Source organism: Beta vulgaris, chromosome 7, assembly GCF_026745355.1.
Source record: "Beta vulgaris subsp. vulgaris cultivar EL10 chromosome 7, EL10.2, whole genome shotgun sequence".
NCBI lineage: Eukaryota > Viridiplantae > Streptophyta > Magnoliopsida > Caryophyllales > Amaranthaceae > Beta > Beta vulgaris.
This window is the reverse complement of record NC_079208.1, coordinates 21,971,911-21,998,322: the sequence shown is the minus strand read 5'-3', so window position 1 is coordinate 21,998,322 and position 26,412 is coordinate 21,971,911. Positions and strand designations below refer to the sequence as shown.

At 44.3% G+C, this 26,412-nt stretch overlaps 1 long non-coding RNA gene across 1 annotated transcript; it reads right to left on the bottom strand.

Annotated features, from left to right (window-relative positions):
• Positions 1–5,684: 5,684 nt before the first annotated feature.
• On the bottom strand, positions 5,685–20,551 carry LOC104909005 (uncharacterized). The gene is made up of 3 exons (XR_008970311.1): positions 20,208–20,551; positions 6,321–6,837; positions 5,685–6,102 (listed from the first exon to the last, which is right to left on the bottom strand). It is a non-coding gene; the product is annotated as an uncharacterized LOC104909005 (long non-coding RNA).
• Positions 20,552–26,412: the final 5,861 nt, after the last annotated feature.

Here is a 26,412-nt window from a genome sequence, read left to right as displayed (position 1 = left end):
ATAGAGTTCTAGTTCTGTTAGGAATCTATGTAAATTAGGAGTTTTATTTTAATTATGTATTTAAGTGATAAAGGAATCCTATTATACTTAGGAGTCTAATTCCTTATCATTGAGTCTAAGTAGGAGTCTTATTTTACTAATTATATTAGGAATAGGCGTGTGATAAGTATAGGTTATTATTTGTCTTTATCCTTAAGATAAAGATAGATAAATTTATTAGCTGTTATCTTTAAGATTTACTAGTCATAATAGGTTTAGGAAATCTTGTACTATATATATGGGATTTTCGACCATTAATAATAGAGATTAAGAGATTGATGAGATTAGAGTTCTAATTTTCTTTGTGAAAATTTTTGGACTTCTTTGTGATTTCCGAACCTTGAATCAATTACTTTGTGTTTGAGATTTAAGATTGATTGCTTAATTACTTTGTGTTTGAGAGTGAATCAAGACGCAATTTGTGAGTTACTTTGTGTTTGATCGAATTGTTCTATCCTTAATACTTAAAGAAAACCCTAAAGATCCAGTCTTTCTTTCAAGATTTTTAGATTTCCATAAAACTCGAATAAAGGACATTCACATTCATATCAAATTGGTTTCAGAGCTGGTCGAAAAAAATTCAAAAAAAATTGCAGTTTGTTCATCCATATTCAAACAGTTTCCAGGTGCGTTTTGTTTATTTTCGTTCTCCTAGTTGGAAACGAATTTTTGGGTTAGTCTTAAGCCTAAACTGGAGTACTACATGTATAGTTTACTGTCCTAAAATTTCGTAAGAATTGAAGATCTTTTTTCGTATACTTTCGGGACGGTTTTTGTTCATTGGTATGTTTTCGATTGAATCTGGCACGGTTGTGATAAATTGGTCGTTGTGGTTGATATACTTGGATTTTTTGAGTGAAATTTTGGTCGAATGCTAAAAACATATAGCCATAGATCGTGACAAAATTTCATTGAATTTGGAGTTATATTTCTTGAATTTTCGATCTTTAAGTTGCATGGGTATTCTGGATAATTTTTGATGGACTATTTTGACACAAAATTATGGATGATTGGTATAGAACTATTAAAGCCATTATTAAACTTAGTCTTGAAGAGTCTATTGATATTTTAGTAGATCTCTTGACTTATTCTAAGCTAACAAAGACGGGAATAGGCATTTATAAAAATGAATTGGCTATTCGAAGGCATGTCCAAAGAACCGAAACAAGAAAAAAGGAACTTGAGAGGCAACAAAAGGAAAAAGAAAACTTGGTTACACTCATGGCGACACTTCAAGATTTGAATGATTTGGTTCAACTTCAAGAGAAACAACATGAAGAAACAATAAAGATACATCAAAGCCCCAATGAAGAATACGTATCTAAGGAAGAATATGCCTTGTTCTTTGCACAATTGCTTGAAGAAGAGAAGGTATCTTTGGAGGATTTGGTTCCTATAGTTCCTTCTTCGGCTCAACTTACCTTGCAGCTTGAATCTTTGAATTGTTCCACTCCCCAAGATCCATCCTTTGACATTCAAGAAGATTTACACATTGCACCTTTGGTTTTTACCACCACTAAAGGTCTGGTCGTTGCTGCCCCATGTACACCTATTGATACCCCTAGGTACGCCAAGGCGCCAAAGACGTGTTGGGTACCACCATATGCCGCTATTCAAACGGATTTTTGTTGTCCTATGGTAAATATTGGTAATCTAAGTCACACAATCTCGTGTACTCTCCTATTGTTTGCCCGTCGTGATCTTGGTTTAATGGATCATGGATTTCGCGCATGGATGATTGCTTGGCTGTGACAAAACTTGAGGACAAGGTTTTTTTCAAGAAGGGGAGTTTGATATGAAAGAGAAGTCGTTATATAGAGTTATAGTTCTGTTAGGATTCTATGTAAATTAGGAGTTTTATTTTAATTAAGTATTTAAGTGATAAAAGAATCCTATTAAACTTAGGAGTCTAATTCCTTATCATTGAGTCTAAGTAGGAGTCTTATTTTACTAATTATATTAGGAATAGGCGTGTGATAAGTATAGGTTATTATTTGTCTTTATCCTTAAGATAAAGATAGATAAATTTATTAGTTGTTATCTTTAAGATTTACTAGTCATAATAGGTTTAGGAAATCTTCTACTATATATATGGGATTTTCGACCATTAATAATAGAGATTAAGAGATTGATGAGATTAGAGTTTTAATTTTCTTTGTGAAAATTTTCGGACTTCTTTGTGATTTCCTAACCTTGAATCAATTACTTTGTGTTTGAGATTTAAGATTGATTGCTTAATTACTTTGTGTTTAAGAGTGAATCAAGACCCAATTCGTGAGTTACTTTGTGTTTGATCGAATTGTTCTATCCTTAATACTTAAAGAAAACCCTAAAGATCCAGTCTTTCTTTCAAGATTTTGAGATTTCCATAAAACTCAACTAAAGTACATTCACATTCATATCAACAGGGAATCAATCTACTCAGCCGGACGCGGCTTTAGACGGGTCGGCCTTCTTTGGGCCAGTTGCCATGCTGGTATCCTAAATGTCGGAAGCTTATAGGTTGGCTTCCCGGTCCTCTGGTGAGTCTTATTAGTCTAACATTGTTAGGACTTTGCGCGTTGGAGGGCGTCTGATGAGTCCGTCCAACCGTCAGGCCGTGGTTATACCCGTCTGCAATATTGACGAGTCTCCTCTTTCAGATAAAGGAATAGGGGTCGCTGATGAAGCTCCTGACGGCTCTCCTATTCTTTGGGACGACAAGTCCTAGGCTGCCTTTGCGAGGATGAATTCGGCCGACCATGAGAAGCTCAAGTAGGAGCTTTTCAAGTGCTTCCTTGAGCCTTATATCAAAGACTTAAGACGAGCCTCATTCGAACATGTTGGCTACTTGTCTCAACTTGCTGCTGAGGTACATTTTTTCCTTTGTCACCTCATTTTCGTACTTGCATATATTTCTTATTTTTTCCTCTGTCCTAACATATCTTCGTCCTTCCTTTTTCACCTCTTTGCTCGTAGCATAATAACTGAAGATTGGGCAAGATTGCTCGGAAAAGAGAATAAACAAATCGTCCGCGATGCTACTAAGGCGGCGGATCACACCCAATTTTCCATGGCCAAGCAAGAAGTACTACATCTCCAGTCTAAAAAGGCTTGGGAAACACGCTCGGCCGAGATGGAGGTCGAGAATAAGAGGTACCTGATCCGGCTGACCGATCTGCTGAACGAAAAGGCTGCCCTTGAGCTGGCTCTCAAGGAAGAGAGAAATACAGCCCTTCTGGCGGCCGCGAAGCTCGCTCCAAAGAGAAAATCACTATCTTCGAGCTAAGAACTACCACGAGCTAAAGGAAGAGGTCACTACAACCTTTTAGTCGGCCAAGGAAGTTTTGAATGGAGTGATTGATACTACGAAGGACTGGGTTGTGAAGGCGTTCGAAATGATGGTCGAAGAGGATGACATTCCAAGGTATGTTCGTTGGCTCGACTTTCAAGAGAGCCTTCATAAAGCCAATATGGCCGGGGAAGAACCTCTAGTGTTTCAAGAATCCTCAAATGATACCAATGCTACTCCAGAGGCTTAGCTTTTCTTGTCGTTTTCTTTTCTCAATCTTGGCCGCAGGCCATTTGTACTTTATAGATTTTTTACTCTTTTTTATGTTTAGAATAGGTTGTAAGTTCCTTTTTTGATTATCTATAAAAGAGTTTCTTTTTTCTTACATCGTTGCCTCAAAATTCTATCAATATGACGTATAATCCAATTACTTGGAATAATAATACAAGTAATACTAAGTATTAAAAAATATTCGGCCTTTATGATCAACTTTCTTTTACTAGTGGAAAAAACATCAAGTGCTCCGGTCAAAAACCAGACAAGTGCTCTGTATTTGACCCGTAGCAGACCACATACGAGCACTTGAATATTTATCAAGTGCTCCGGTTGCCTTAAAAACCGGAGCACTTGTAAATTTTATATGTTAAAAAATCTTCAAGTGCTCCGGTTGATAAGAGAAAACCGGAGCACCTGTGAATCAAGTGCTCCGGTTTTTTGTAACAACCGGAGCACTTGAAGTATGTTTTTTTATAAAAAAAATTGTTGTTGTTGTTGTACAACAGCAAGCATACAACAACAACAACACTAGTTGAAATAATAAGCAAACAAATAACCAAAACAAGAGAATAACACAAAAAAAATTGATGTATCTCACTGAGTAATGGTTAACTTTAAATCTTTTTGTTCATTACTCAAAGAATAGGCTGGTTACTTCAAATTTTGTAGGCCTTTGGGCATATATGACATCAGATCAGAAGTACACTATCCTATTAGCTATTCACTTCAGTCTTTCTGAATTTAGTAGATGATCACTAAGTTGGCAAGAACCTTCAAGGGATCATAGAATAGCAAACAAAAATGACAATACTAGTACAACACCAAAAAAGTTTACCCAAACCTGGTGCTGATTAACATAAATGCATTCACTTTTAGAATTGAATTAAATTGATTAAGAAAACAAAACAATGACATGTATCAGCAAGTCAAATCCAAAACAACTACGCCAAAGTTTTAGAACATGAACAAATCAGGATCAATAGGACCAGTGGTGGACACCGTAACTTTTCCACCATCAAAGGTGATTTCTACCTGCAATAGTCACCCAGCATCAAAAGGCTCTGGAGCATAAACTTGTTTATTTGCCCCTGAGATAACATTTAAGAATAAAAGCAGCATTTAAGGAAGGAAAACATATCACTTCTTGATTTCTTAATCACCCATTAATTCTTGTGACTTGAAAACACACCCATCCCCAAAGCAAGAAGAACTTCAAAACGAAAACATACACACACGGTAAAAATATAAAAGAGGGTCAGGGGAACATAGATCAAATGATTGCCAGCATCTCAGATAGGGTCAACATAACTTCCAAAATCATATAGTTATATAAGCACCCACACATTCCACAACATAATAAATGGAGAATGGAGTCAATCGAAGGAATCATATAAAAGAAGAGTGTTATCATTGAGCAAGTATTTTCTAAAATGAAAAACAACAAGCTTATCTCTAAGATATGCAAAAGGGTCCAATCTCATGATAAAATATTAAATACTTCTATATTAAGAAATTAGAAAAAAAAAAGTTTGAAAAAGCTGCATAGTTTCTAGTATTTCAACAAATTATAAAAGCTTAAAAGAAGACTGAACCCACTTTACAATATTCCCAAGAATAATCTATCATTGCTCTTGTAGAATATGTTAACAATTGATACCTAAAATAGGCTCCCTTTTGTCACTGTCAGATGTTACCCGATACAACTGAATTAGGTACTCCGAGAGCTCTGCAGCCTCATCAAAACGTGTTTAGGCTCGCAACAAAGCACCTAATAGCTCTTACCCGTCCAATTCATACAAATGCAACATTTCCTCCTCGATCTTTTTCTTCATTATCAGCTACAAGATATAGAAAATTTGAAAAGAAAAAGATCGAAGTATATACATTTTGTGAAATGTGAGTTATATTGAACATCAGTTAGACACAAGTATTGCATTCCTACATGTAAAAAAAAACTAATATATCTCACACCGGTACACCACAATGATTGGTGCGATCCACACCCAAAGCTAACTGAACTTAAAGTAAGTTAGGTAGACCATGTATCATCCCCAACTGATCTACTCCATATAACTACAAGTAATAACTAATAAAAACATAGAAAACTGTAGGTGTCATTCAGAGTTCAGAATAAAATGAGCCACATCATGAGTTCAGTGTTGAATTCTACAAGTAACCCGAAGTTGTAATTTTAAGTTTACGAACTTATTACTATTAATGAGAGATAACATAGCAGATTAAGAGGGGGAAATAAGGTTATATTAGCAACCAAAAAGATCCTACCCTTGACCCTCAGCAGTCAGCACCTTCATTGAGCTTTTTTATAATAGTTATAAACGTCAATAAGCTTATAATTATACATATTAGATGTTAATAAGCAGAGATCCCCCTGGTAAGAATGAGTTTGACTTATAGCAAAGGAAGCAACAAGCATAAGGATTTGCCTGATCATTGGGAAACGAAACTTGCACAGGAAAGCGGCGGTCAGCATTATCACCCACACCCACCTGTCCAAACTGCATCATATAAAGCTAAGATTAAGTTCCAAACAAGAAGAAGAGACTATAACAATCTACCAAATACAGACAAAGCCAACACATTAAACCAGATTTCAAAGAAACATCTAGTCTAAACTACTTTCATTCAATTCTAAGCAACCTGTATTCCCACAATGGATTCGAATCTAGATACAAAATATTAAAAGAACACGAGAAACCTTGAAAATTGATAATACCTGATAAAAAGAGTAAGAGCAGTAGAAGGGGCAAACATAGCTCTTGAGCCATCACTGTAAGTAAAGAGAATATACCCCAAAAGTAAACAAAAGAATTGTGTGAGAATACTGTGACACTCACAATCTAATACTTCTATGAAACACTTAATTTTCCTTTTCACAATCTGGATTCAGGGACTTGTTTACATGAAGAAATGTCTAAGCTTCCACTGAAAATCAAGAAGTTCCACTGAAACCTCTACTATCTCCTTTCATCTCTCGAGTCGTTTGGTGACTTTGGGCTTCAGTACTCCAACCAGAAAGGTTCAGACCGTACTCGCTGGTCGTTCCACCATACTCGCTGCTACCGTACTCTGTGCTCGCAAGGACCATCTGCCTGAATTTCTTTGTGTCGTCCTTGTAATTGGAGGTATCATAATCTGAGCTTTCATATGAGCTGTAGTTTGGACTCTGTCCGGGTCCTATTTCCTTCATTTAGGTCAGAAAGCGACACTTCTCCTTCCAAGGCTCTAAAAACCTGCTCAATATGTTGATAAGCAGAACCAAACAACAGTTCTATGACAGCAGCAAAGCATGAGAGCACGAAGTTATGTCTTTTGCATCTTTATTACATGAGGTTATTCTTTACTAAATCTCCAGTGATACCAACTTACAAACTCTGCCAAAATTTTAATAATTGACATGAAAATCTTAACTAAAGCTTTGGAAAAGATAATAAAGCTGTTAAGCAATGTTAGTCAAGCAGTCATGTTTTATGCGAGTAGTTGCACACAATAGCTTAGATTCGGCTCAATGAGGAACTTAACCTTGATAGTTGTACCTATTCAATGCTACATGAAAAAAACTAACTTGAAAAACACACAGCATACAAAAATGTAAGAATGTATTAGCAAGAAAATGAAAGCGAATTTCCCATGGTTAGGAGCAAAATTGTAAAAGCACCTATCAAACATGTCTAGATGGACCAAGTGAAAGAGCCTTGGAGGGAAGCAAAAGAAAAGGGATAGTAAAAACTTTCTATAATGTTCATGTGAAGAAAAAGCCAAGAAAAGGGTAAATCATATATGGTGTCCAACTTGATCCTCTGTCAGTTTTTCATAGGAAAAAGGAGGAAAAAAAAGAAAAAATAGTACAAATTTGATGGATGAAGAGAAAATTCAAGGTTTCATTTCCTACAAGATGCCAGTAACTACTGTACCTCCATTTCAAATAGAGAAAACCAATGAAACATAATAATTAGAGTAGAGATCTCAATCACCCACCAGACCCACTTGGTCATGAATTCTATCATTTTCTTCTACAAAAAATACACACACTGCTATCAGACAAAAGAATCCTAATTAGTCACAATCTAGTTTTATACGAAAAATAGTTCTGTAAGCAATTATGAAGCTCACTTTCTTGTTTATCTTTTCTATTTTATACCATGTAAGGAAGTCAATGATCATAGCTCAAAGTGTCCACAAAATAATGCATCGAAATTGAAAAAACAACTACATCAAAATATATAGCCGCCCTCTTAATCAGGCATATAGAAAATTTATCTAAGAAGGGTGAAGACGCGTCCTAAATAGCATAAACATATTCACCAGACAAACAGGGACTTGAAAGTTTCATCGCAAGTCATATTAGAGAATGCAAACATTATAGGGGAAACCAAAATCAAGGCATTGGTGCTAAGAGGAAAGCAAAAAAAAGTAGCAGTAATTTTCTACTATCTACTTTTCCCAAATGACATGCCTTTTTATCTTTTCTGCTTGGAGTTCACCATTAAAGAATTGGAACTACTAGGTTGGCCAACACCTCACTCTCTACTTCCTTCTCTCTCTCACCTCCATTTCCTTGTGGAAAGACGTGTTTCACAAATGCAACCAAAACCCAAGTCCCAAAAGAGCTTACTCTTATCAATTGGAGCACATAATTATGTCGTTCATCTACAATTACATTGCAATCTTTGACGTTAACCTCACTACCAATTTAATACCCAAATACCCACCTCAAAATGACCAAATATCAAGAGATTTAAATCAAGAGGAGAAAGACAAAAATAAGGAAAGCTTTGTGTTGGTTGGGGTGAGGTATGACTTATGAGGATGGTGAATATGTTGATGATTATGTTACTAACTCTGGATATCTCAACTAGAACAACCTTGTGGTGGTTGCTAGAACTGAATCTTAGTTGATAGAGTAATGGTTAATAGATATAATTAGAATTATATATAATATATAATTCTCCCTTGTCATAAGTCATAACTAATGATAACACTTATTCAATTTACAAAAGAATTGAAATTTCTCACAAGCTTCAGACCAAGCGACAGATCTCCAGAGTTCTCAATTCTTATTTCTTGCGATTTTATTCATTCCAGATTTCATCAAAAGTTTATTTGACGAAGAACATCCCAAAAAAATGATACAATAACAGCCGCATAAAATTAATCAATCAATCGCATGAATTTGAATAATCACACATGAAATAGATCTTGTTTGGGCTTATTTCCTGGTTTAAGCTCACCAAGGATAATCCAGCCCAATAAATGCCTTAGAGCCTCCAGTGGGCCCCACCTGTGATGGTGCATTCCAGCTGTCAGTCCCCCAGCTGGCCTACAGTTGGGATATCCAAGCACTATAAATACTCAACCCCCTCATCAATGAGAAGGTATTGAATTCTTACCTAACAAACCAGAGCATCTCTCTCTAGACTTTATCTCTCTAAGCTTGATCACTGACTTGAGCGTCGGAGAGGCGATCCCGGAACAACCCCCGGGGCAGTCTAACCGTTACTTTTGCAGGATTCCGGCGTACGGACTTTGAACTCAGGACATTCGAATCTGACCCGGTACTCCCTAAGCAAAGGAATCTGAACCCTTAATTTCTAGACAGAAACAGTTTGGCGCCGTCTGTGGGGATAGTACAAAAAGTTACTTCGCCACCACTCACTCAGATTTATTCATTCGGCTACTCAGCTCAGAACGCAATTGACCATGGCACCAACCAAAAACACTCGCGGCAAGCCAGCCTCCGAGCAGGTCTCTCGGCCAGAGAGAGGCCACTCGCCCGCACATAATCGGGATCCCCCAGTCCCTCGACCGGAGCGAGGCCATTCGCCTGCGCATAACCGAGAGGCCGAGCGACTCCCTCACCAGCTCGGAGGTCACCTACGTCCAAACTCTGGACCCTCGGTCAGTATCCCAGCATATCCAGCATGTGGAGCCTCAGCCGCTCTTCGCGTCTGACCTGGCCCTTATCACGGCTCAGCTCCAGGAGACATTCCAAAAGGGTATGATGGACATGATGGCCATGTTCAGCAGAGGCAGCCACAACAAGTCGTTCCGCTCAATCAGCATGAACCCAGGGAGCGCACGGTCGTCCGCTCTCAGAGGGACAACTCTCGTTCTAATCGAGACCCGCAGCCTAGCCGGCCACGGTCCGATGCGAGAGACCCGAGCCACCGGGAAAGAGAAAAGTCAGCGCGACAGGGGTCGGCCCGTCAGCATGCAGAGACCCATGTATCTAAATCCCCAAGGGGGGTGCGGGTCGGAAACCCAAGATGCCCGAGATTCCTTAACAACAAGAAGCGCCTCAGCCAAGGCTATGACGCTCGGGAGTTCCTCAGGAAGAAAGCAAATGACGAGAGGGCCAAGGGGACTCGGCTCTTCTCAGCCCCTAGGCTAGCTGGAGGAGGGCTCAAGTTCCTGATCCCCTTCAGTCAGGAAATCCTGGGACCCAACCTCCGGGTAAAATTAAAACCCCCCTGATCGAGCCATTTGCGGGCCTAACCGACCCGGACGATCATATGGCTAGTTATAAGGCTCAAATGAGCGTGCAGACAAGTGCGAGGCCACTTGGTGCCGCTTCTTCCCTACCACCCTCAGAGGGTTGGCTCTGAATTGGTTCCAAGAACTGCCGCGGGGGTCATCACTGACTTCGCCATATTGGAGCACCTCTTCATCCATCAGTTCGTAGCGGGAAAGAGGCAAAGAAAAACCAGCCTTCACCTCATGGGGGTGAAGCAAGACAAGAATGAATCCTTGTCGGACTACATCAAGAGGTTCAACGAAGAGTCTCTCAAAATAACCGACCTACAGGACGCTGTAGCCTTCGCTGCCCTCATGTCCGGCCTCCAACCGGGTCGGCTCAGATGGTCATTGGCCGAGAATGAAGTCAAAACTTACTCGGAAGCCATGGCTCGGGCCAAAGATTCATCCAAGCAACGGATATCTGCCGTTACTCGGACGAGGTTGGCAAGAAAAGGAAGGATGAAGGGAATCACGGGGTCAGCCTAAGCATCAAAGAACAGGGGGCCGAGGGGATCGGCTCACTGATAATGGCAACGACCCCCGATTCAATAAAAACCGGAAGGAAATCTACTTTGGCATCCGGGACAAAAATTGGCTTCCCAGGCCAACGCCCATCCGGACGTCATCGTCTCGGAGGGACAAAAGTTTGTGGTGTGACTACCACAAGGAATGTGGTCACACCACCAACGACTGTCGGGAGCTCAAGAAATCCTTGAACGGTCTGGCCGACCAGGGCAAGCTCAACCACTACCTCAAGCTTCGAGCGAGGAAAAGGGAAAGCAAAAGGTGGGTCAGTCGAACAGTGGGGACACCGAAGGCTTCATTGGTGTCATCGCTGGGGATTTGCGTCGGGAGGCCTAACCGGCCGAGCGCGCAAGGCTCACCTCCAGAACCTTAAACATCAGGTGCTTGATGTTCAGCTCCCCCGAGCTAGCTGCCCCGTCATGACATTTGGGGAACCTAGTCGGACGTTGCGTGTTCCGCACGACGACCCCCTTGTCATCGAGCTCAAGGTAGCGAATACAAAGGTGAAGAGGGTATTGGTGGATAGCGGCTCATCCGCTGAATAATCACCCTTGACTGCCTCAAAAAGCTGAAGTACACCGAACGGGATGTTACCCCCATGGCTCAGCCGCTCATAGGCTTCGGGGGCAACTCTGTCCACCCGGTCGGATCAATAAAATTACCCACTCGGATGGGTGAAAAGGGTAAGGGGAGAAGCCTACCGATCGACTTCTTGGTGGTAGACATCCCTTTGCCTTACAACATAATAATGGGGAGGCCCATGCTAAACAAGGCCAAGGCCGCCATCTCCACCTACCAGCTCCTCTTGCAGTTTGAGACTGATGACGGGAAGGTAGGAAAAATTCAAGGCGACCAACAGGCCGCAAGAGAGTGCTATGTGAATAGCCTCAAAAATACCGACGTCCAAAAGGACTCGGACAACGACGTCCAAAAGGACTCGAAAAAAAGAAAGTATGAAGGGGGTCAGCCCTCAACGAGCCTCGGGGTGTATCATAACTGAAAACCCCAAGCAATATGAACGTCCTCAACCAGCCGAAGAGGACGAAGAAGTCGCGATCGGCCAGGACCCCGGTCGGACTGTCAGGGTAGGCAAGGCCATGGACCCGCAAACAAGGCAAGATATCATCCAAGTGCTCACGGAGTACCAAGATGTCTTTGCCTATGAGGCCACAGAAATGCCGGGGCTCGACCCGAAAATCATGTGCCATGAGCTTAACATCAAAGAGGGGTTCAGACCTATCAAGCAGAAGCTCAGGCACCAAGGTCCCGAAAGAAATGCCGCGGCAGCAGCAGAAGTCAAGAAGCTGCTCGAGCGGGTTTCATAGAAGAGTGTCAATACTCGGAATGGCTGGCCAAGTGGTTTTGGTCAAAAAGCCGAGTGGGGCATGGCGAATGTGTGTCGATTCACCGACTTAAACAAAGCCTGCCCAAAAGACAATCACCCTTTGCCAAAGATCGATAGGCTGGTCGATTCAACGGCAGGGCACGCCCTTCTCAGCTTCATGGATGCAAATGCCGGCTATCATCAAATTCCCATGGCCGAGAAGGATAGGGTTCATACGCGTTCATCACTCCTCAGGGTGTCTACTGCTACAAAATGATGCCATTCGGCCTCAAAAATGCCGGGGCGACATATCAGCGTACCGTAACAAAATCTTCAGCGACCAATTGGGTCGGAACATTGAGGTATATGTTGACGATATGATGTCAAAAGCAAGGCCCAGTCGGATCACCTGAGATCTGAAAGAAACGCTGAGCACCCTAAGGAAATACCGATGATGCTCAACCCTAAAAAATGCGTCTTCGGGTTAAAGGGGGAAAGTGCCTCGGATTTCTAGTGATGAGAGAGGTATAGAGGCCAACCCGGACAAAATCAAAGCGGTCTTAGAAATGAAATCGCCTCGGAATGTTCGGGAAGTACAGCGCCTAACCGGCTGCTTAGCGGCCCTCGGTCGGTTCCTCTCCCGGTCGGCCGATAAAAGCTTGTTGTTCTTCAAAGCCCTGAAGCGAAAAGAGTTCGCATGGGAGACGAAGCCGAGCAAGCCTTCCTGACCTCAAGAATCACTTGGCATCTTTGCCCAAACTGATCTCCCCCTTGCCGGGGGAACCCCTGTTTATCTACTTGGCTGTCTCGGACTACGCTCTTAGCGCCGTCCTGATAGCCGAGCGAGAAGGAAAGCAACATCCTGTTACTTCATCAGCCACGCCTATAGGGGGGCCGAGGCGAAGTACAGCGATGTTGAGAAAATGGTTTTGCCTTGGTAATGGCAGCCGGAAGCTCAAGCCCTATTTTCAAGCACACCCCATCAAAGTCCTAACCGGACAACCGCTCCGGAAGCTTATTGAAAATAGAAATCATCGAGTCGGATGAGTGATTGGGCAGACCAGTTAGCAGATTTTGGGCTCGAGTTCGAGCCCCGAAGAGCCATCAAGGCCCAAGCACTCGCTGACTTCATCACTGAATGCGCAACTCGACCCCCGGTCGGTTCGCAAGAGGAGTGGGAATTGCTTGTTGATGGTCATCCACAAAGAGTGGTTGGAGCCGGATTGGTCATCAAACCTCCGGTCGGAGAAAAAATTGAATATGCTGTTAAGTTCGAATTTCTCGGATCTAACAATGAAGCCGAGTATGAGGCTCTCATCCTCGGAATACAGTATGCATCCTAGCTGGAGGCAACCTCATCATAGCCAAGTCCGACTCACAACTCATAGTGGGTCAGATTTCCGGAGACTATGAGGCCAAGGAGGACAACATGAGGATGTACTTGGCCAAAGCCCGAGCTGTCATTGCAAGGTTGTCCGGATTCCGGATCACCCACATTCCTCGCTCGGAAAATCAGCAGGCGATGCACTGGCTCGGATGGCTAGTTCTGCTGAGGGTCGGCCCCCAGAACCATTACTTGGGAAGTGTTGAAGGAACCTAGCATAAATGCTAAAGAGCAGCTCGTACTCAATCGATCCTCAAACTGGATGAGGGAAATTGTGGAGTACTTGCGAGACGGGACCTTACCCAGTGATCCCAAAGAAGCCGACCGGTTAAGCAAAGTCTGGTTGGTTCCTTTGGCATGAAAGGCAGCTCTATAAAAAGTCTTTCACTCATCCCCTCCTCAAATGTATAACTCCCGAGGAAGGAAACTATGTCCTCCGAGAAATACACCAAGGAGCCTGTGGAAGCCATCAAGGGGGTCGGACTATAGCCGGAAAGGCGCTAAGAGCAGGGTACTATTGGCCTACCTTAAAGGCTGATGCCTCGGACTTAGTCCGACGGTGTCCCTCCTGCCAGATTCACTCGGACATACCGAGGGCGCCGGCCACTCCCCTCACCACCATTCAAGCAGTCCTGCCTTTCGACAAGTGGGGCATGGACCTGCTCGGACCTTTTCCCCCGGCTTCTGGGCAAAGGAAGTTCCTAATTGTGGCAATTGATTATTTCACCAAGTGGACCGAAGCCGAGCCACTGGCGTCAATTACTGACAAGCAGGTTCAGTTGTTCATATGGAGGAACATCATTACCCGGTTCGGAATTCCAAGAGCCTTGGTATCAGACAATGGCCGCAGTTCAACAGTGGGCCGACTCGAGAATATTGTGCCCGGTTCGGCATTCAAACAAGGTTTTCAGCGGTCTCCCGCCCTCAGACCAATGGGCAAGCCGAGTCGGCTAATAAAATTGTCCTGAAGGGTATCAAGAAGTCCCTTGATCCGCTAAAGGGCTGGGTGACGACCTACCTGGAGTACTCTGGTCGGCTCGAACAACGGTAAAAGAGCCACGGGGCACTCCCCTTTCGGCTTGGTCTATGGAAGCGAGGCTGTCCTTCCGGTCGAGGTGGGAATTCCTTCCCCTCGGATGACATTCTATGAGTTCGACCAAATGAAGAAGAAAAGCCCATCAACTTAGACCTATTGCCAGAAACCCGAGGCAATGCCTTGCTCAAAGCCATCCGGTACAAGCAAAGAATCACAAGGCATTTTAACGGCGAGTAAAGCCTCGGCCAATCAGTCTAGGGACTGGGTCGTCCGAAAGGTCGAAGCCACTGGACTTTCCCATCTCAAAGGGAAGTTGGGGGCAAATTGGGACGGCCCTTACAAGTTACAGAAATCATCAAGCCAGGGACATTCCGACTCGAATCTCCCGAAGGGGTCCCTCTGGCTCGGCCTTGGAACCTAGAAATCTCAAAAGATTCTATGTGTAACTTTTTTTCGTTACTTGCACTAGGGGCATGATGTAAGGCCAGCAGTACTTGGTCGGTTTAGCAAACAAATCAATTGTAACTCGGACTTAACCAGTCCATGTATCAAGTCGGTTTATACCCCAGAAATGAAAGAGACTTAACCAGTCTATTTTGAACAAAAAGGCAAGCAAAACTTAACCAGTTTATTGTCTATTGAAGGTTATAATATTGCAAATAACGAAAAATATGCGACAAATGACGAGTTGCAAAATAGTAGTTGTATTCCAATTGATTAAAAGTTGTAAAATACAACCAAAAGTTTACAAAAGTGGGGGTCGGAAAGCAGAAAAGCTAAAAGGGGCGACAAGGCCAAAGCTAAGAAAAAAAAATCCTAAGGAAGCTAAGTAGAAGGACCAGTGGCAGGTTGCTCGGCCGCAGGTTGCTCTGGTGGAGGTGGCTCGGTGCTCCAGCATCTTCCTCCCATCATCGAGTCAGAGTCGCTGTCCGAGCTCATCTCTTCAGCCATCTGGCCTTAATCTCGCTGCCTCGGCATCGGCCAGCTCCTGGTAGCGAGACCAGACTGAATTCCAGTCGGCCCGGGACAGGAATCAGCAAAGGCCACCTTAAGCCTACAAGCGCCTCGTCCTCGCCTATCTTATGGGAAGACTGGCCCACGTCGGCACAGAAATCGGTACAGTCATCCGACTTCTGCCAAGCTTGGAACCACTCCTCCTGAGAGCGAGAAACGGCCGCTTGGGCTTCTTTCAGTTGAGCCTCGGCTGTTGAAAGTTTGAGCCGGACCTCCTCCAGCTCCTTCTCGGCCTGAGCCTGCTTGGTCTCGGCCGTAGCTTTGGCGGACTCAGCGTTTTCCTTGGCAAGAGAGAGATTGGTCCTTTCGATCTGCCACTCCTCCCTCTCTTGCTTCCAGGTCGCCTCGCCCTTCTCGATTTTTTTGTTGGCCTCCTCCAAGCGCAGCTCGGCCAACCGTTTGGCCTCCTTGGCCTGGTACACTCATCAAATGCGACCGAGCCGCCTGCTTCAGGTCCGAGACCTCTTGTACCAGGGCGAGCCGGTCTTCGGCCACTTTAGTCATCGGATGGAAAACTGCAGAACAATAAACAACAATTAGAAGTTGGCCAATAAAAAAGCAAGTAAAAGGCGGAGAAAAGTTCACTCACGTCCATCCAAGAGCGGAAGAGCTCACTCGACTCATTCCTCGGGTTGACCTCGTTGATGTGGTCCCGGTCAGTTTGAGTCATAGGATCTCCAGTGCGTCGGAGATCCTCTTCTTCTTGTCCGTCTTGGACATTTGCGTAAACGGGACCGGTGCCTCGGATAAAGAGCGCTCGGTCGGAGAATGGTGAGAGGCCCCCGGTTCGTACCCCGGACTCCGAACAGGCTCGAAATCTGAAGGGTGGACCGAGACATGTGTCCCCCACCTCCTGAATCGGGTCGAGGACTATTCACCTCGATAGAAGGATCCTTTCTGCCTTCTTGGCGGCAGCCTCCTGCTCGGCTCGGGCCTTCGCCAAAGCCTTTTCCGTCATTTCCACCCTCTCTTCGGTGCGCTCCTTGCGCTTCCTCGGTTTAGGGTTGGAAGGATCCTGCAAAACATATTAAAAGTTGGTGAGAAATTGAAAAACCTAAAGCTAAACCGGGTCGGAAGTAAAAGGGTTCTCACTTTTGGCTTCGAGGGCTTGTTGATCTTGTTGGCCTTCATCTCGGCCCTAATCCGAGCCGCCTTCAGTGCAGCAGAGGTCAATCGTTCAGCCATCTCTGAGTCGGTCTCTTTGAGAAAGGCTAGGGAGGCTTCTGCAAAAGGAAAAAGAGTTAGAGCAAAATATCAAAGAAGCATAAATATAAGTCAACCGGACCCCCTTTTGCCGAATTACCCTTGGGAAAGGCCGGACTCAGGCCGAATGCGGCGAGGAAGTGCTCGTTCTTGAACATTTCAGCTCGGGAGCCAGTTCCCCGCTACGAACACCTCGCACCATCGACTATCTTAGCCTCCAGTTGAAAGTAGATGGCGGCTACAGCTTCCTCGTCGGATAGCTCTGGCACCTTGAAGTTCAAACAATGGTTTGGCTCGGATGGCGGGGGCACGGTGGGGATGCCCCATTCCCCACCATAATACACAAAGGCGAACCCTCGGCGGAACCCCTTTTGAGAAGTAGGGAGATCAAGGACGGTACGGTAGCCCCGCCGAGCCTGAAAGCACCACCAGCCCGGACCATGATCCCCGGCTGGCATTTCGAACAATTTGTACATATGCCGCCAAAGGGTCAGGGTCGGTTTGACACCGATGATGTCACAGATCACTTGAACCGCTAAAATGCCGCCCCAAGAGTTTGGGGAAAGCTGACCCAAGCACAAGTTGTAGGCGTTCAGAAGGTCTTTCTCAAATGGGTCAGCGGGAATCTTAGACCTAGTTCCATTGCCTTGTAATAAAATGCCGTGCATCCCGGCGGTGGAGATAAGATGGTATGGTTAGCATCGGGTCGGACAAGTATATAGGGTCCTTTATTTGAAATTTGGCCGCTTGGCCTCGAGCATCTTCTAGCAAACTTTTATTAAGGACGGAAGTGGAAACTTTGCTCCCGGTCCGCCCTTCGGATCAAGCTCCGGATATACGAGCCTCCCGGACGTAGACGCTTCGCCTTCCTCTCCCGGCATAGCTATCCTAACTACACCATCAGACAAAATCTGTCTAAGTAACTCCTCGAAGAAGGATAGGCCAGGGACACCTCCCAGGGTAGGGGGATGGCTCCCTCGGCCTCCTCCTCCTCGGCTTGCGAAGGAGTACTTGGGAGGGAAAGCGCCTCAGGCACAGCCGAGGGATCCGGGCAACTTATTAAAGTTGACACCAATACCATTCCCATACCCCTCACTTCCTCGGCTAAATTATAAGGAGGTGAGGAGGGGTGTCACTGACTCGGACGAGCTCCCCATTATTTATCAACAGAAGGGGTCGGCCGATTTTATTAAAAGAAAGAGAAGAAAAACTTAGCGAAAAAACAAAACAAGTCGTACCTGGTCGGACGAAGAAGATGGGGCTCGGACTTAGAGAGAGAAAATACTCTAAAGTAGAGAGAGAGAGAGCAGAAAACTCAAATTTAGAGAGAGAGAGAGAATTGTAAAAGTGACAAAAATCTCTCCCCTCTCTCCTACTTATAGGCAAAATCCTCGGTCCCCGTGCTCCACGTCACCTCTTGGACCGGGCCTTGTGTCTTCAACACCTTAATGGGCTTCCTAAGTGCCCAAAACTGTTCAACAGGCACAACCCCTCGGAATGTCAATCGTCATAAAAGTCATGATTAACCAGAAGTTGAATCGCCACCATGTTTTCAAGCACCCCAATAATCCACCGTTGCCACGTGGCATTTGGGTTCCCAAGAAACTATTAAGTTCACCACTCAGTATTGCCAGTTCATCAGCTCAAGGTTATCCACTCGGTCACCTCAGCCAGTGGTCCAAAACCTTAGGCACCGGCTCGGACAAGCATGGGGCTCATTGGCCCCTCATCCGAGCCGCGTCCACCTAGCTCGGCCCTTGGAGGCACTCCTCCTTGGTTGAGTAAGTCTCCTAAGTCCCAGATTGACTTAGCGAGAGCAGGCACCGGCTCGGACAAGCATGGGGCACATTGGCCCTCATCCGAGCCGCGTCCACCTAGCTCGGCCCTTGGAGGCACTCCTCCTTGGTTGAGTAAGTCTCCTAAGTCCCAGATTGACTTAGCGAGAGCAGGCACCGGCTCGGACAAGCATGGGGCTCATTGGCCCCTCATCCGAGCCGCATCCACCTAGCTCGGCCCTTGGAGGCACTCCTCCTTGGTTGAGTAAGTCTCCTAAGTCCCAGATTGACTTAGCGAGAGCAGGCACCGGCTCGGACAAGCATGGGGCTCATTGGCCCTCATCCGAGCCGCGTCCACCTAGCTCGGCCCTTGAGGCACTCCTCCTTGGTTGAGTAAGTCTCCTAAGTCCCAGATTGACTTAGCGAGAGCAGGCACCGGCTCGGACAAGCATGGGGCTCATTGGCCCCTCATCCGAGCCGCGTCCACCTAGCTCGGCCCTTGGAGGCACTCCTCCTTGGTTGAGTAAGTCTCCTAAGTCCCAAGATTACTTAGCGAGAGCAGGCACCGGCTCGGACAAACATGGGCTCATTGGCCCCTCATCCGAGCCGCGTCCACCTAGCTCGGCCCTTGGAGGCACTCCTCCTTGGTTGAGTAAGTCTCCTAAGTCCCAGATTGACTTAGCGAGAGCAGGCACCGGCTCGGACAAGCATGGGGCTCATTGGCCCCTCATCCGAGCCGCGTCCAACCGGCTCGGCCTAAGGAGGCCCTCCTTGGCTGACTAAGCGAATGAGAATACCGGCTCGGACAACCATGGAACTCATTGGTCCCTAGGCCGAGCCGTACACTAATCCCACCTTTCTTGGAGAAGACCGGGTCGGCACTCAAGCCACCCCTCTCCTTGAGGAGACCGGGTCGGCACTCAAGCCACACCTCTCCTTGAGGAGACCGGGTCGGCACTCAAGCCACCCCTCTCCTTGAGGAGACCGGGTCGGCACTCAAGCCACCCTTCTCCTCGAGGAGACCGGGTCGGCACTCAAGCCACCCCTCTCCTTGAGGAGACCGGGTCGGCACTCAAGCCACCATTCTCCTCGAGGGGACCGGGTCGGCACTCAAGCCACCCCTCTCCTTGAGGAGACCGGGTCGGCACTCAAGCCACCCTTCTCCTCGAGGAGACCGGGTCGGCACTCCTGCCTCCCTCCTCCTTGAGGAGACTGGGTCGGCACGCGCCCTCCTTTCCTGCCTGAGAAGCAGGGCAACCTGGGTTCCAAACTGGCTAGGTTCCGCCACAAACGGGAAAGATTTCAGCAGGGCCTCGATATTTCCCATTCCTGGCGTGGGGCTAATTGTTTGGGCTTATTTCCTGGTTTAAGCTCACCAAGGATAATCCAGCCCAATAAATGCCTTAGAGCCTCCAGTGGGCCCCACCTGTGATGGTGCATTCCAGCTGTCAGTGCCCCCCAGCTGGCCTACAGTTGGGATATCCAAAGCACTATAAATACTCAACCCCCTCATCAATGAGAAGGTATTGAATTCTTACCTAACAAACCAGAGCATCTCTCTCTAGACTTTATCTCTCTAAGCTTGATCACTGACTTGAGCGTCGGAGAGGCGATCCCGGAACAACCCCCGGGGCAGTCTAACCGTTACTTTTGCAGGATTCCGGCGTACGGACTTTGAACTCAGGACATTCGAATCTGACCCGGTACTCCCTAAGCAAAGGAATCTGAACCCTTAATTTCTAGACAGAAACAGATCTTAAAAATTAATCGCAAGAAACATGAAAAATCGCAACAATTTATTCAGAGAAAAAAAGATAGAGTTTTACTGTATTTTGGTAGATTGGAGTTAAGGAGTGTCCCCATTGATGGAACAACCAGGGAGGTCGGACTTCGACGACCTTTGAGTTCTCATCCATGGTGGTGGTACGAGTCACGACCAAGAACTAGTTTCGTAACTTCATCGATGGAGTAACTTTCACGCAGCGAATTCCATAGCGTGAGTGAACCAATTGCGAGGTCGACAGAGATGACTGAGAGAGCGAGGGACGGCGGAGGGAGGGACGGCGGAAGCGAAGGACGAGGGTGCGAAGGAGGAACGACGCGAGTAAGGGTTCTATTGAGAGAGTCCAATTGAGGGAAGTAATTGGGAGGGAGGGAGAAGTGGCCTTGATTAGAAAGAGTCGAAAATTAATTACTTCTTTTTGGGAGGGAAAATCAGAGTCCAATCAAGTGCTTGGGTTGATTAATCAACCGGAGCACTTATTTCACAAGTGCTTGGGTTGATTAGTCAACCGGAGCACTTGTGAATAAGTGCTCCGGTTGATTAATCAACCAAAGCACTTAATAAGTAGCACAAGGATTTTTTCCAATAGTGTTTGGCTGAAGGCTTCTTTATTTTTTACTTAGTACATTTATCAGTTATTATACCAAAGTTTCTTTGCAAGAGGACTTTGTTATCTGTGGTAGTATATTTAGCCCATATGCCCCCTTCTTGGACGAAGATGTTTCAACAACCTTTCTTTGATCCAAGAAGGAGAATGACCATAATATACTTAGGCAAGATAGGAGATGTTAAAATTTGGGCAATTCGTCCATCCTTGTTAAAATTTGAAATAACTCTTTCCTTTACTAAGGTTGTTATCTCAGTGAGTTATTTTTGGAAAGTAGGACATTTTTAGTAAAACGTCCTAATTCCAGTCGCCTCTATTTAGGAGATGTTAACTCTTTAAGCCAACTTATAATAAGCCTTCGTCATGTACTATCCTTATAGGATTTTGACATGTTGGCCGATCTCCTAATAGAGAGTGTTTGTATTTGTCTTTCTGCTTTGGATGTCGGCTTGGCCGATAATATGTATATTTGAACAATTAAATAAACCATACATAACAAATAAAGAGATGGTCATAAGAGAGAAGTAGACTTCTATTATATGAATTTTGCTTGACTGAGAGCCAAGATATAAGTATATATATCTTCTTTTTCATTAATGTGCTTATAGCACCTAGTTAGCAAAAAATTACACTTCTTCAGCTATGTGACATAAAATATTTCTTCAAAGTTTATGAGTTCCACGTCCTGGTAAAAGAACGACCGTCCATATGCTCCAGACGAAAGGTACCACTCTGAACTTCCTGGACTATCTTATAAGGTCCTTCCCAGTTTGGAGTGAGCTTACCCATTTCTTTAGCCCGGTCGACCGCTTCCATTTTGCTCAGGACGGTGTCTCCCTTCTTCAGAGGCCGCCTTGCCACCCGTTTGTTAAATTCTCGAGCCATTCTTAATTTATAAAGTTGCATTCTCAACAGAGCATTGCCCCTTACTTCAAGAACCTGTTCCAAGGCCGTCCGGAGAGTAACCCAGTTAGCATCTTCAGAAATAATCATAACTCGCAGAGTTGGCACTTCCATTTCAATAGGGAGGACGGCTTCTGATCCATAGACGAGCATAAATGGAGTTTCCCCAGTTGAGTGCTTGGCGGTTGTTCTGATTGACCAAAGAACCAACTGTAACTCTTCTATTCACAATCCTTTAGCATTGTCTAGCTTCTTTTTAATCCTTGTTAATAAAATTTTGTTGAAGGCTTCAACTTGTCCATTTGCGTTTTGGATGGGCAACAGCAGCAAAGTGGGCTTTAATTCCTTGATCAGCCAGCCATTCTCGAAGCTTGGGCGTTTCAAATTGTGGTCCATTGTCGAAAACAATAAACTGAGGCATCCCAAACCTTGTAATGAGATTCTTTCAAACGAACCCCTTGACGTCCTTAGTGGTGATTCCTCTCACTGCTTCAGCCTCTACCTATTTTGTGAAGTAGTCTTGTAACAGCCCAAATTTCCCAACCAGCTTACAAAGGATTAAGCACAGCGAAAGAGACTTTAGTCGAGGTAACTCGGACAATTATCATCACACTCACCGAACTACATCGGAGAGTGTGGAACTCAATTCCCAACTCTATTCAAATAAATTAACTATTACAACTACGCTCTGATTCTCAGACTTTATTCTCATGAATTTCAACAGAAAATCCGGCTGAGTTTCCTTTGAAAATAGGACAACGCTAAAACGAGAAATACCCGAATTTCCCAACCAGCTTACAAAGGATTAAGCACAGCGAAAGAGACACTAATCGAGGTAACTCGGACTATTACCATCACACTCACCGAACCACATCGGAGAGTGTGGAAGTCAATTCCCAACTCTATTCAAATAAATTAACTATTATAACTACGCTCTGATTCTCAGACTTTATTCTCATAAATTTCTACAGAAAATCGGAGAGTGTGGAACCTGCTACAATTTCATTTTATAAAATATTTCCAAAGCCTAACAACCTCAACGCTTTCGCAGAGCAACAACCAATAGAGAATTAGGAGCACTAACTAGCGACTCTTAAATGTAGAAATAGATGATAGAAAATAAGCAATTAACTATTGCAAAGTCAAGCGTCCTCACTTCTATAGCAACTACAATACTGCTCCAGCTTGTATCAGCTTCAACTTGCAAAAGAATAACTCACGGCTTCAACCTGAAACATTTAAGATATTGCCACCCACCAAGTGACAGGCCACAGAAATGACAAAACACCATATACACATCAACAAATCTGAGTACTAACCCGTAAACAAGAGTAACACATGCTTTGGTGGTTTTTACTTGAAAACGACTCTCACACAATCAACATAAGTTCAACAATTACACCAATCATAGCATACATAACAACAATATTCTTGTTGAGAATACATATTACATTTCTGAATTTCACGTTCCATAATACATCATCAATCACATAGTAACAAACACCATAAGGTGACTCTCAATAATGACATGTTTCTATATTATCATTTAATCAACCTATCAACTCAGTTACTATATTTTCACAAAATCAGATCGTTTGGCATGAACGCGAGTGGAGAGGGGTACCACGTGGTACCACCTGTCCCCAAACTATTGAGGGTCGTCACCGCACCTTTTATTTTTCTGCTTGCAAGACTTAACCAGACATGTCCTATAACGCCAGGAATTCGTCTTTCCTGGAAGGCAAGAGCTAGGGACTCTACCCGCCCTAACTCGGGGTGCATGTTCATGCCTCACTTTCATATTTATAAAATAAGATATTTAATGATTTGTACTTTAAACCTCAGTACTCAAAACATAACACAATATTTGACCTTATCTGGTCTTAACTCATATCTGAATCATTTCCCTCGATCTTAGTTCATAAACTAGGCCAGCTAATATAATTTCGAAATCATTTCCTCATTATCATACCAAAACGTATTTTAAGAAACATAGTATTTTCGAAAAACTCCAATAACAGAACAAAAAGAATACTTTTATAATAATCCAATAGCAATTCACAACTAACTCATAGAGATGCATCTATAATCATGGGCATTACTATAAACGATATATGATATCTAATATTCATATAACGCACACAGGAGCATTTAAATATATAATGCGGAACCTAAAGGTTACATCAACTCTATAACAATTATGCGAAACCTCTAAGCATCATTACTTGATTTTCCATATCATCTTGAATTATATACGTCTACATAGCCATCCTCCAACAACCACCTCACAATAACCTTGATAATCAATAACCAATGTTAGACTAATCTAAACTATAAAAACATAATCGTAAGTAATTCCCGATTCACAAATTATCAACCTTTAACATTCTAATTTCCTTAATCCTTAATTAATATCTATAACTTCTGTTGTAGCCTAAAAATCTAAGGTTACCAAGTTGGCACACGACTTCATCTAAGCCTAGCCTTACATGTGGCACAAGCTTTTGAGAATAAAGTACATGAGTAAGAAGATTATGTGGGCTAAGGTACAAAATGCTGAGTAAAATGCATACTAAAACCACCCTGATGGCCCAACTCTGTACTTAGGCCCAGATAAGACAAACCTATATTTCTGCATAAAGGTGAGGTGTACTGACCAATCAACACTTGCCACGTGTCACCATTCTACTGATTAGCCAATCAGATGCTCCCAAATTAGGGTGACATCAAGTTACAACAGTCATTTCAAACAGTATAAATAGTCCTAGAAATCAGTGGAAAGGTACATTTTTTAGAGCCTAGTACTGTTATTCTGCCATAAACTCTCTCTCTCTCTCTATACTTTCTCTCTCTAAAAGTTCCTTCATATCCCCGATATCTGACTTAAGCATCGGAGGGGGAAATACCACCCAAACCTCCAGGGTGGTTCCCTTTTTGCAGGTTGCTGGTCGGAGTTCAGTATCAGGATCCGTGTCTAATCATTTTTGCACAAGTGTCCAAGTTTAGAACCTATCTTCGGGAGTTGTTGTATTGAATTACTAGTTTATACTTAACATAACATTTGGCGCCGTCTGTGGGAAGACGCAATAATGACGGATTGTCAGTCATCAAATGTAGCAAGGAATAGAAGTTTTAGAATTCAGGTAGAGGATGCGGTTGACGATAAAAGGCCACCGCGAGGACGAGACATGCCTTATGCTCTCGACCGTCTTGCTAGAGGGAGTAGGAACCCTGTTATTCAGGAAAACCTTGATCGACCAGTGACAGCTGGTCACCTGGAGAACGTCTTAAATGACTTTCAAACAAGGATGTCCGCTGTCATGGAAGAGCAGATCAAAAACAATATGTTGTTCTTTCAAATCAGTCCAAGAAGAGAAACTACTGCACCCGTCAGAGGGAAGTCTCAAGAAGGCCGGCCGGGTACCAGTAGGCCTCCTCGGCCAGAACTGTCCAAGGCGTTGACAAAAGGGAAAAAGTCGGTTGTAAGTGAGTCGCGCAAAAAGATGGACTGGAAACTGCTAGTCCGTCCAGGAGATAATATTCCCCCTACCGGCCACAAAATAGAGACGGGTGCGAGGGAGTATCTGGAAGCCAAGAGAGCTATAGCCCAGCAGCGTTTAGCCTCTGGTTCCACTCCTTATATGAAGGACCCGTCGTTGAGGCTTCCGTCCAGAACAGCAGGACGAAGTCATGGACCTTCAGCTTTTTAGCCAAGGCAAGAAAAGACAGTTTTACAGTCGATGGTGTATAGGCGCCAAGCTTTGGCTGACACCTCTTCGAATCCGGTATTGAAGGAGTACCACCGGGAGCACATACCCACTCAGGGTCAGGCTGGGGCACTTCAGATTAACTGGCCGACCCCCTTTTCGGCCAGGATCATGGAGTCTCCACCTTTCCCAAAGGTTAAGCTCCCGACGATCGAACCTTTTGATGGAACAACAGATTCAGACGATCATCTATCAGCCTATCAGCATCAGATGTATCTCCAAGGAGTGGACGATGCTACTTGGTGTAAGAATTTCCCAGCTACATTGAAGGGAGTAGCTCAGAAATGGTTGAACAATTTGCCACCTAACTCAGTAAACAATTTCAGTGAGCTTAGTATCTTGTTCACCAGTTACTTTGTGGCTAACCGTCAAGAACAAAAAACAAGGATGCACTTGGGTAAGGTGGTTCAAGGCCCAAAAGAAGCTTTAAGAAGTTATGTTAAGAGATTCAATCTGGAGGTGTTGCAGATCTAGGATCTGAATGTCGGAGTGGCATTTGACGCCTTTATCAGAGGTTTGAGACCCGAAAGCTTTAAGTTCGATTTGGTTAAGAAGAAAATCACCACCTTGACAGAGGCCTTGAGAGAGGCCGAAGCTTTTATCCATGCCACGGAGGTTTGTGCTGAGGAAAAATAACCGGAGGTGAAGAAAATTGAAGAGGCTGTTCAGCCAAAAAAGAATCCGCCCAAGAAAGCTGAAACTTGGGCGATGACTTCGTTGACCACCTCGTCTAAGAGGAGTAGGAAATCCGAACCAGCGGCCTCAGTTGAACACATAGAGTTTAACAAGGATTAGTATTCCATACTTATGGAGATAAAGGATCAACATGAGCTGAAGGCGCCGGCAGAGATGAAAACATCTTACAGAAATAGAGATAAGAGTAAATACTGTCATCTCCACAAAGACTGTGGTCATGAGTCGAATGAATGCAAGCATCTCAAGAGAGCATTGGAGGATTTGGCCCGAAAGGG